We start from the raw sequence: 11379 nt of genomic DNA, 5'->3' as shown, positions 1-11379 counted from the left end.
TGGGAGATAAATGTCCATTAGGTTCCTTAGTTTTAAAAATATTCAAAGTTTAACATAAAAGCCTTGCGAGAGATAAAGGTAAGCTTTTATGGGAAAAGCCTCATGGGAGAGAAAGGAGAGAAAGATAACACAAAAGCCTTGTAGGAGAGAAAGGTAAGATTTTATGGGAAAAGCCTCGCGAGAGAGAAAGGCAAGATTTTCCATGAAAATCCTAGTCAAATGGATAAAAACATCCACCTAAAAGTAGGATGCCACTAAAGGAAACCATATCATGAAAGAGGGTATTAAATACCCATTGAAGAGATCAAGAGAGGCAATTGATCCATGGCAAGAACTCTTGGATCATGGGTGAACTGGAGGAAATCAATTCTAGGTTGGGTGGCGGTGCTCGGTTTTCCAAGCGACTTTCTTCATCTAAGCTACTTTAATTCAATTGCTTGGGATGTACTATATGTCACCCTTACTCATTTTATTGTCACATATTTAAACTTATGAGTACAATTGCATGGTGAAATCTTATGATTCATTAGTCTTGATGTTGTAGAAGTTGTGAGTGTATGATGCATGAATAATCTTGGTTCTTGAGATGATGGAATAATGGTGAATATTTATGCATGAGACAACTATGTATGAGGAGTATTTATGTTTTAAGTTGTGAAATTGTATAATTTGTGGTTCAGGTTGTGTATGCTATGCATTACGCTTCATGAGGTGAATTGCATCCACTAAGGCTCGTTTAGCTTATTATTCATATTGTATAAGATATATGTCAGTAATACTTTCCTCTATACGAGTAGGACTATGATCATGATTATGGAAATTCTAGTTACAGTATATTCATGATAACATTCCATTAATGCTTGGGTTGAGTCCTCGTAGAAATGAAGTCTCAATGCTCAAATATTATGGTTTGAATGCCATGATTTCTTTTGTTCTCCAAGTTGTAATTTATGCTTAAGGGTTGATATGGAATGTAAGTCTATTAATTGACTCCAAAAGTCCACATCAAGGATCCCGTAAAGAATAAAAGAAATTTGTAGTATTGTGCCTAGTGGGTATGTGACAGTTTATTGTCAAGACCATCATAAGATATAAATAAGGTAAAAATAGAAGGAAAATTTTGTTGAGTGTACATTTCTACTTGGTTTATTTTGTGAACTAATCTCCTCAATACCAAAGTACTAGGTTCTTCATCTTCTAAGTCATGTTCCTCTATTGAATTAAATTATTCAACTTGCAACTTGAATTTTACTACCTATAATTCATTTCCCATTGGTAGGGATTCCTATTTAGAAACATATTTTACCTCTCTAAAAAAACATATCGATTGTAAACAACCTTTTTCATTTCTAGTTACTAGATATTGTAACTTTTTGGATCGTATTTACAACCAACTAAGATAAATTTACATATTTATTATCCAAATTAATCCTATTTTCCATTGAAGTGTGTACATAATCATCATAATAAAAAAATATTATATGTTTAACATAGGGTTTCTTTACATTCCATGCCTCATCCAATTTCTTGTTAATGGGAGGCATCAATTTACCTAGTAAGACACAATATTCATTATTACGACTCATGTCCTAACTTGACATTATCAAACAAGCTCCTTTCTCTTTCAAAAAAACAAATCATCCTTTTCACACCTCAATTCTATCTAAGTGTACATGCAATATTATTCCACCTTTCGAATCTACATTGGAATAATTCATTAAATTCATTCTCACAAAACTCTCCACCACTATTCAATGTCAGCACATTAAGTTTCTTTTATGTATGATTGTTCACAATATCCTTGAACTCTTTAAATTTACCAAAGATATCAAATTTACCTCACGAAACAAATCAATGTGTTTCGTGAGAAATAATCTATGAATGAGACATATGACACATATTTACCTAATAATGGAACAAGTTTAGGTCCAAACATATCACTATGGAGTAACTATAAAATTCACTTTTCACTTGTAACACTTCACGTGAGTATTACTTGATTTTTTTACCATATATGTAATGTTAATAGAAATCAATATTGATATAGGACTTAAACCATACCTTTATCATGTAATCCCTAAAGTCCATTCTTAGAGATATGTCACAGTCTTTAATGCCATAGCACCATCTTTTCTCTAAATATAATATAGGCTGTTTCCTTTTTATCTCTTCCCTAAAAAAAATAGAACAATAATCTACATAACTATTGTTTATGTAGATTCTTTATTTGATATGCAATAAACCCTCATAATGCATATTTTTGAATTTTTAAGCATAATTTATCATATTTGTTTTGACGAACTATCTAGTGAAATATTCATAGTATTTTATAGATCAAACATTATGCAAATCCCTATTTCATGTACAGTATTTACACCTACATTTCTAATACTTATTACAAATATAAGGTTTCTATCCTACCCTATAATTCTTAGAATATCAGGGAGTATTATGAGCATCAACTTGAATTTTCATCATCTTGTGATTCTACTTGTCGTGTCATCTCCTATGGAAATCTCACCTCCATCATATCTTTCACATACATGAAATTTCTCCAGTGGGGGGGTCATATGAAAAGAGGACCTTGAATTGATTAGCCATACATCATGATCAACATATGTCTTTGAAGAAATGAAATACACATCCCTTCCTTCTTTCGATGAGTATTTCTCCTATATGGATGGAGCATAATAAAATCCCTTCCCTCCCTCAACACTTTTGCATAAGAAATTCTCCTCATAATTTCCTTCTTTACCACCTTTCCAACGCTTTTTAGTTTTAATTTTCCTAGATATCTAGATTTACCTATAGATTTAGATCTCCCCCTTACAATTAAGGAATTTATACCAAAACTTCACATTTTTTTCTATAACATTTTCTTTTCTAACAAGGATGAGGCCACACTATTGAAACTTAAATATGTTGTATCACTCCCCATAACAACAAGAACACTATCCCAAAAATCTAGTAAAGAGCACAGTGAATTGATACACATATCTTCATCATAAAACTTGATACAAATAAACAATAATTTAATTTCCACAATATTGAAGGTGTTTAGATGATTTATGGCTATGCATTCATTATTCATCTTCATTTTTCACAACTTCTTCCTGAGGAATGTTTTGACTACTAGGGGCCCAACGTAATACAAAGTGCCTAAATCTTCCCATGATGACTCAGATGTAACTTCCCCTTAAACATTCAATAATACTAAATGCGTGAGAGACATATATATTGTGATAGTTTCCTCCTTATCCAAATTTGTTCAATATTCTATTGACATTTCAATAGGTGCAATACCAAAATACCTTCCATATCAAGCTTAACCTTGATCATTAAATTTCCCAATATTTGTTTTCAATCTACTAGCCATTCTTTTCTTAAAACGGAATCATAACCACATAACTCACATTGAAACAAATTCATTGAAATTAGGACGACCACATATCATATATAATAACAAAACAACTATCAACAAAGATATCCTTACAAAGATAATAAATTTTGACATATCATATAAAGTTTTAAAATTTAAGATACGCACACATAGATTATTTACAAATATAAAAGTAAAAAATATAAATCACACATTATACTCAAATATTTACCATGATGTATATCCAAAAAACCTATAAAAATATTTATAACCAAACATTTAACTTTTATCGACATCATACTTGATCATTCAAAATATAATATATATGATCACATGGCATCCACAAACCTAAACCATCGACCAAGATTATATTCATTTACTATAATTACAATACAATGGCTTAAAATACTATTAGTTGAAAATATGAATAAATATGAAAAAAATAAACCAAAAACAAACCATTTTTTTCTCAAAGTCTTCCTCTCAAAAAATCTAAAAGAATGAACTCGAACAATCTCTTCAACCCTACCTTGCTCACATATCAATGTGTAGTACATAAAACATGTATAAAAACAATCATATAAAAAATATAACATATACTCAACAATAAAACTAAAAATAATACTAAACTACAAAATTAAAATCAAGTTCATAAAAAAATTCAAAATTTAAATTCAAACTAAACCATATAAAACATTACACTTCTAACTTTTTGATGCATTCCTTTAAAAAATATAAATTTCTTACGACTATAACTTTTTATATATTTTATCAATATGGTTGCAACTTAATACATGTTCTGACTTTATTATAAATGAAACTTCATTTTCAATCATGATACTTCATTTTCAATCATGATTTTACAAATATATGTAAATATCGTTTCCAAAAACTTGTAAATGTGTTTCATATTTCTCAAAATATTAGAGATTTTTTCTTTCTTTATCTTTAAAGAAATACACAGATATTATCTTAGGTAATATGGATTCAAATATCACCAATATTTAAAAGTTCTTGTATTTAAGGGGCCACATCCCACCAATATTCGAAAATTCATATTTGTTTAATTATTTTCTATATTTATTTTAAAAAAAATTAGAAAAACTCAATGAAAAAATAGGATTTATGAAAACCAGGGCTTCTTTACCAATCTCCACAAATCATAAAATAATCACCAATAAGGAATGTAGTTAATAAGAATATATATACAAATGATCAATTTTAAAAATATTATTACGAAAAATATGTGTATTTCATTTAGTTTAAAAAAAAATTCTTATGAGAATATAAATAGATATCTTACAAACTACATGTGTTATTTACACAATGGCTCTCATACATGTGTAGTGTCTTATTTGTTTGAACTTGATGCATCAGTGTTATAGATATTAGTGATTGGCATGGATGATGGTTTCCTCACCCAAAAGATCTTGCTGCCGTTTATTCATTATTCAATTAAGGGGTGGAAGTCCTCCTCACATATAAGGGATATAGATCCGCCTCACATATAAGGTACTTCCATATTAATACACTAAATATATTTTGAATGATATGTGACTAGATTCCCACTTTTCATTAATACTACTCTCATAACATACCCATTAACATTAATTTCTATTTCAAAATACTTTCGTAAGTGAGGTAGTTTATGATCTAGGTTTAGTAATTTAATTTAGCTCAAAGCATTTTTCTTGATTCATGCCCCCATTGTAAACTTTTACGATTTGATGATATAACATGAAATTTCAATTTCATAGCTAAAAAATGATGCTATAAAGTTTATTAAATATTGTCAAAACTCTCACAAAACTCTTAACTTCTATGGCATTAGCACAAGTGGGCATTTTACAATGACCTTTATCATTGATTTATCAATCTTTTAGTCACTTCCGCCCTTCAAATACATTGATTACAATGGGTAAGTTAGCTAACTCACACTTGTTTATATTTTTTATCGGTTGATGTTTCCGTATTGTTATGAAAATTTGCATTAAATGTAAAACATGCTCTTTTTTCTAACAAAGATTGAAATGCTCTCAATGTAGAATTTGAAAAAGGTATATGACATAGAAAGAACAAGTCCTTCATTAATGACATAAAATTATCTAACATGGTACTCAAAAATATATGAGTTACTAACCAACCATATAGATCTTGCTTCATATTGAAAGTCTATTCTTTCTTTATCGAAACATGCTAATATCCAAATTTCAATGGTTAAATACATGCCTAAGTGAATTTATTCAAATTCTCCAATTGATATAAAAATTCATCAATTATGAGAAAAGGATTTAATTCTTGATGATTACTTTTTTGAGATACGTTTAGTGGTGCACATTATCCGGATCACATCCTTGCCTGGTACCAAAATGATTGAGAAACCACAATTAGAGTTATTTTCTCTTATGACTTTTCACTCCAACAATTACTCCAAGTACTTCTTTACTTTTGATTCTAATATATATTTCCTAACCTAACATATTGAATAACAAACCACAATTTGAGTTACTTTCTCTTATGATTTTTCACTCCAACAATTCCTCCAAGTGTTTCTTTACTTTTGATTCTAATATATATTTCCTAACCTAACATCTTGAATATAGGAAAGTATAGTCTTGTAGTAATTCCAACCCATCCTCTACATTCACCTTCGATGGCATTCTTTTTAAATATTCAAACACTTATCTATATTTATGGAAAAGTTATTCCAAATTGAAATGATATTAGTTCATACCTCCCTTCAAAGATTCTTTAATGATCGAGATAATTAGTTTCTTTTTGGTGTTATATTAAAAACATAGGTTCACACTTCTCGTTGAATTCTTTGATATTTTCGTTTGGTGTACATTAACTAGAGATACTAAAGTTACCCTGGTATGTAACATTGATGATTAAGTATTTAACAACTTCAATTAGGTGGTGTTAGTTATTACTTCTCATGAAACTATCTTGTATTATATGCATTGGCTTCTATTTCATTTAAATGCAATTCATATTAATAATAAATCTAAGCTTACATTACTGGATGACATTTAACTATACATATTTATAGATCAGACTTAGAGGGTATGGATGAGGTTAATTACAAATCTCTAAAACAAGATTACTCATCGGGTCTTTTATAATAATTTTTTCTTATTAACTAAAATAAAATAGGGAATCTACTTATTCTTCTTGATTTAAGTATTAATATCGAATAGATTTGAGTAATCTGCCTCTCCTCTTTATGGCAGAGGCTACTCAATTTCACCTCTTTTACACTATTCTCTAGGTCCAATCTTCTAGTCCACATTTAAGCTACTTTCTACTTAATTTTCATTCTAGAAGGATATTCCTCTTCTTCGATTCATCCTACTTATAAATCCTAGGATTTATCTTTTAGTGTACTTTCCAATTTTTTTAATTTTTTTCATCACCATCGATATTGCAATGTTCATACTAGTTATTATGGGCCTTGCACACATCTGTAGTGGCCACTACCATGATCTTTTACCATTTTCATATTTTACACTCACCCTTTTTCAAAGACCCATGTTGGTTTAACTACTTTAAACCATTTTCCTAGCTCTTTATATGCTTATATTTAGTGTACAAGGGTTGCATATAGGCCTCTAATTGTGATACAATTGAACAATATAACTTACCTCTATGCTAACTTGAAATCAACATAGGTATTTGATGACCTCATTTAGGTCCCAAGGATTATTCCCAATTGAATTTATTGCTTCCTAAAAATTTGTAGTGTAATCTTGTACACTTTGTTCTTATCACTACTACTAATAGTTTAAACAAATAATTTGGTAACCTTTAGACCTAGTACCATAAAAATCGGACCTAAGGATACCATTGAATACATCCCACATAGTTATTGTTGAGTAACCTCCTAGATTGAAGGCTCTATTGTGCTCACCACCTAAGTCTATGCATATCCCTGTAGATGCAATCTAATCAAATATATATTCTTATAATCTCTCACATTATACACATGAAATTAGACTTCTTTTTATTACAACCGATGATTCAAATTATGTGCATCTAGGTAACCCTCACAATGATTTATCTCAACCTTTGCTTCCATCATAAATATGTGTTGAGAAAACTGGTTACTAGAATTTACATCGTCTAACTTCATTACATCATTATCTTTCCTTGTATCCTCATGTTAGTTTATTTTTAAATAATATTTAGGAATTCATTACAAAGTTTTTTTGTGCTCATCTTCCATCCTTTTGGATTGAAGCCACTTCTTATCCTTCCGTGTGCTAATATTGGGATCAACAAGGTACCACTCTCTCAGCAGCATTGAGTTTTTGAGTTGAGTAAGCATATTTTATCCTCATACCACTTGATTCCCAAATAAAGTAGCAATATAGAGATTATAGTAATGATTACAAAGTTATCTGATCCTACTAAAAATTATAAATACTACATGCTCTTCTTTTCTTCTATAATATGCTCTAACTCTCTTTTCTAGTCGTGTATCCTCAATGATCCTGTTGGCACTATGGAATATTGCATGACTAGTCGGAAAAGTGAACCCCTATCCCTCCTCCTACATTTTTGATAGATAAAGTTTAGGTTGGAATCAAGGTGTTGAAACCATTTTATAACCTCTTTAGCACTTATAAAACTCTCTAATGTTCTCCCCAAATTTATTAAGTCCCCATATTTGAAATTATAGTGATTTGACATGGTCTCCATTTTCAAATGTGTGGAATATTTGGATTGTTACTTTGGCAGGGCCATAACATTTAGATAAAAAATCCATTTTAAGTGCATAACACTTTTCATTTTTTAGGCATATTGTACAAAAATCATCAACCGATATAAAATATGATAAATCATTTACAATTTTTAAATGTATTGAAATTTGACGTCTGAAAATATGACAAATAAATAAATACTTTGAGACTATCGAAGATCATATCTCTTTCGTTTTTTAATGTGGTTCATCAACATTGGGTGGTCACTACATCTACGAGAAAATCTAGGTAGATCAACCCAAAGGGATCTAACTGACAACTAAACTAGCAAGGCCTAATCCAAATGTCGTAAAGGAGATTTGACCCCGTGACGACCCAATTGGTGAGGTACTTAGCAACAGGAACTCGACCAATTGAGCTAACCCTTGGTGTCGAAGAATAGATCTCAGTAATCTAGAGCATCACAATTCATATTATTCTTATGTTACCCATTTTTTTCAAAATTGAACAATGTTAGAAAATATGTATGATAAAATAATTAATTATTGTAAGAATTATGAATATCTTGGAATGCACTTACTTTCAATAAATGTGAACATGTTATTTTTTCAAAATGCACTGATGTTCTTAGAATTTTTAATGTGCATGCTATCTAAAATAGGTCCTTATATCATTTTCATATATATGGGTACTTCTTTTGTGGAAAACTTAGAGGAATTCAGTTCTAAGGTGAATTTTAGTTGTAGGTACCAATTTGGATATTTATCATATAAAACATTCTCGATCCATTTTGAAGCATCAAATGACACTTTTGGACTTAAAAAATTTCAATCATATCTCTTATCCGCATGACATTGTTGTATGCACTAAGACCTTTCTAAAGGTGTGAAAATCACTTCAATCAAAGGTCATATATAAATTGTATTCCTCCCACAAGTTGGTCTATCTTGTTTACCACCATGTTATGAGTGGACGCATTGTCATCCCCTATTACACAAACATGTAGGGCTAGCCACATGTGCAATTTCAAGAATACTGTAGAAGTTACAAAACTTATCACTAATTGATGATCAAGGAATGAAGAAAACCCAACCTTATTTGACTATCAATATATTGTAAATAGTCAACAAATAGGAGGAGGGTTCCATTCTTTAGAATTGAAATTGTTTCATAGTTGAGAAGAGCAACTTGGAGTGGGATTTGAGAGCATAAAACACGAGGAAGTAAATTTATATCATCCATTTAGGCCATGATGTCATAGGAAACTCCATAGTGATTACATATTTCTTTGTATATACATATCATAAAAAAAGATAAAAGAGTAGAACATAGAGCTCACCTTGTAGCTAGATTTTCTCCTATTCTAGGTTTCGTAGGATACATATTGTGCTCATGTGCGTGGATGGTCGACTCATTTTATTTTATTTTTTCATTTTGATATATAAATTTATTAAATTCAAGCACTAAGCTAATAATAAGTAATTTAGGATATAAGGAGATAGTTTTCCTAATCAAAGAGTTTCAAAATATTACTGAATCTATTGTGATGGACTATTCTAGTGGAATATCCATGGTAGTTTTCATATTAGGGTGTGTTAACATGAAAAGAGTGTGCCTTTTAGAACTAAATCATGCCTTTCATAATTTTAGAGCATCTCTACAACTCAAATTATCTTCTTACCATTTGAAAATATAATCTTAAAACTTACAATCTTTCTTTAGGGGATGATAACCTAGCTTCCTTTCACATCAAGGCCTCCCCCAATGCTATTCCTTTCACTCAAAATTGTTAATCATGCCTATATTTCAATTCAGGGACAAATATCTACAATATAATGAGTTTCTTAAGGCTTCAATCATGGCCCCTTGAACCTTCTAGGATTTATTTAGACTTGAAGACCCTTTTCTTGCTATCTTCACCATGATGAAGTCCTTACAACCTATACGTGGTATAGAAAACCTTTTAATAATTCCCATGTTTCTCTTAAATGGTAAATATTTCCTAGACAATGTTTGTGTGGCCATTAAAGGCACGTTCATGGTTTTTGAGCTCAAGAGTGTTCATTAGGGCTTAAATCCCTTGTTTTCTTAAATGTTGATTGTAAAGCCCACAAGAGCCATCCCTATTATGAGAAACCTATTAATGGGACACATGTTCCCAATTGAACGGCAAATATCTCTTATATAGTTCTTGCGTGTTGCTTGAAGGATTCCTTCATATTTCCTCGTTTCTTAAATATTCATATAACTAAGAGTTTTTTTTTGTTCCTTAACTATGGCCAAGGTCTTGAGATTGATCTATGTAGTGTAAAAAATCCTATTTGGTATCCATATCCCATACAAAGATAAAACATCCCTTAGAAATTATATTTTTTGTGGTACCTCACTAGAAATAATTAAACCTAATTCCATATATTATTATGGGAACATATGAAATTTTTTTATTCATTACTATACATTTCCTATCACTTGGAAAACTTTCCATTCTTATGATTTCCTATTTTTAGCAAGTCTATTTTTCATGGGAGCATCACCTAGGATAACATGTCTTTGTAATTAGAAACTCATTAGAGAATGTTATGGATACATCCACTCCCTAAATACATGCTACATCATCTATAATTCTTTCCTAGAGTTAATGCACACCTCCTCCCTCCTTTGTAGTAGTTAAGTACCACTTTCCTTTCTCCTCCTCTCACAAAGTTGACTTTTTGTCCTATTTTTGGAGTTTAACTATTTTTTTTGCATATGAGAGTTATTAATTTGTTAGAACTAATTTTCAATTCCACTTAGATCCAACTCACAAAAGTTTAGGAAATTTTCCTAATATTAGGTCTCCAAGTCTAATTTTAACTTATTTTCCAATTAGGGAAATAACTTTGGAGTGAAACTAAGCTCATAAATATTGAGTCCCAACCTTGTTTGAATTGCATAGCCTCTATATATTGCATTTATGTTCAAAAATAACAAATCGTCATTTGATTATCAATTATTCAGCTCATGTTCCTTGAGTAGTTTGAATTTTTTCTTTCGTTATATAGTGAAGTTTAAAGAATTTTTTTCTCTCTTCTCTCTTGTTTTGCAAGTTGCTCATTTAATATTTGGTCAAGTATATATTTTGTGCCTACAATTTAAATATTAAAATAAGGTCCTTTTTTTTCCATCGTAAACTAAGGAAAATTTTCCTATACCCATTCCTAATGTGAAAAACAAAGTAATGAAACACACATATTCATTAAGGAATTTTGTAGGCATGAAGTTTTGTCAATTCACTAGTTTTTGGACATTAAAAAAAAA

This window comes from Pinus tabuliformis, chromosome 4_2 (assembly GCF_031772625.1).
Source record: "Pinus tabuliformis cultivar Carrire ecotype Pingquan chromosome 4_2, CPIR1, whole genome shotgun sequence".
NCBI lineage: Eukaryota > Viridiplantae > Streptophyta > Pinopsida > Pinales > Pinaceae > Pinus > Pinus tabuliformis.
The sequence above is the reverse complement of the archived record's forward strand: the minus strand, read 5'-3'. Positions refer to the sequence as shown.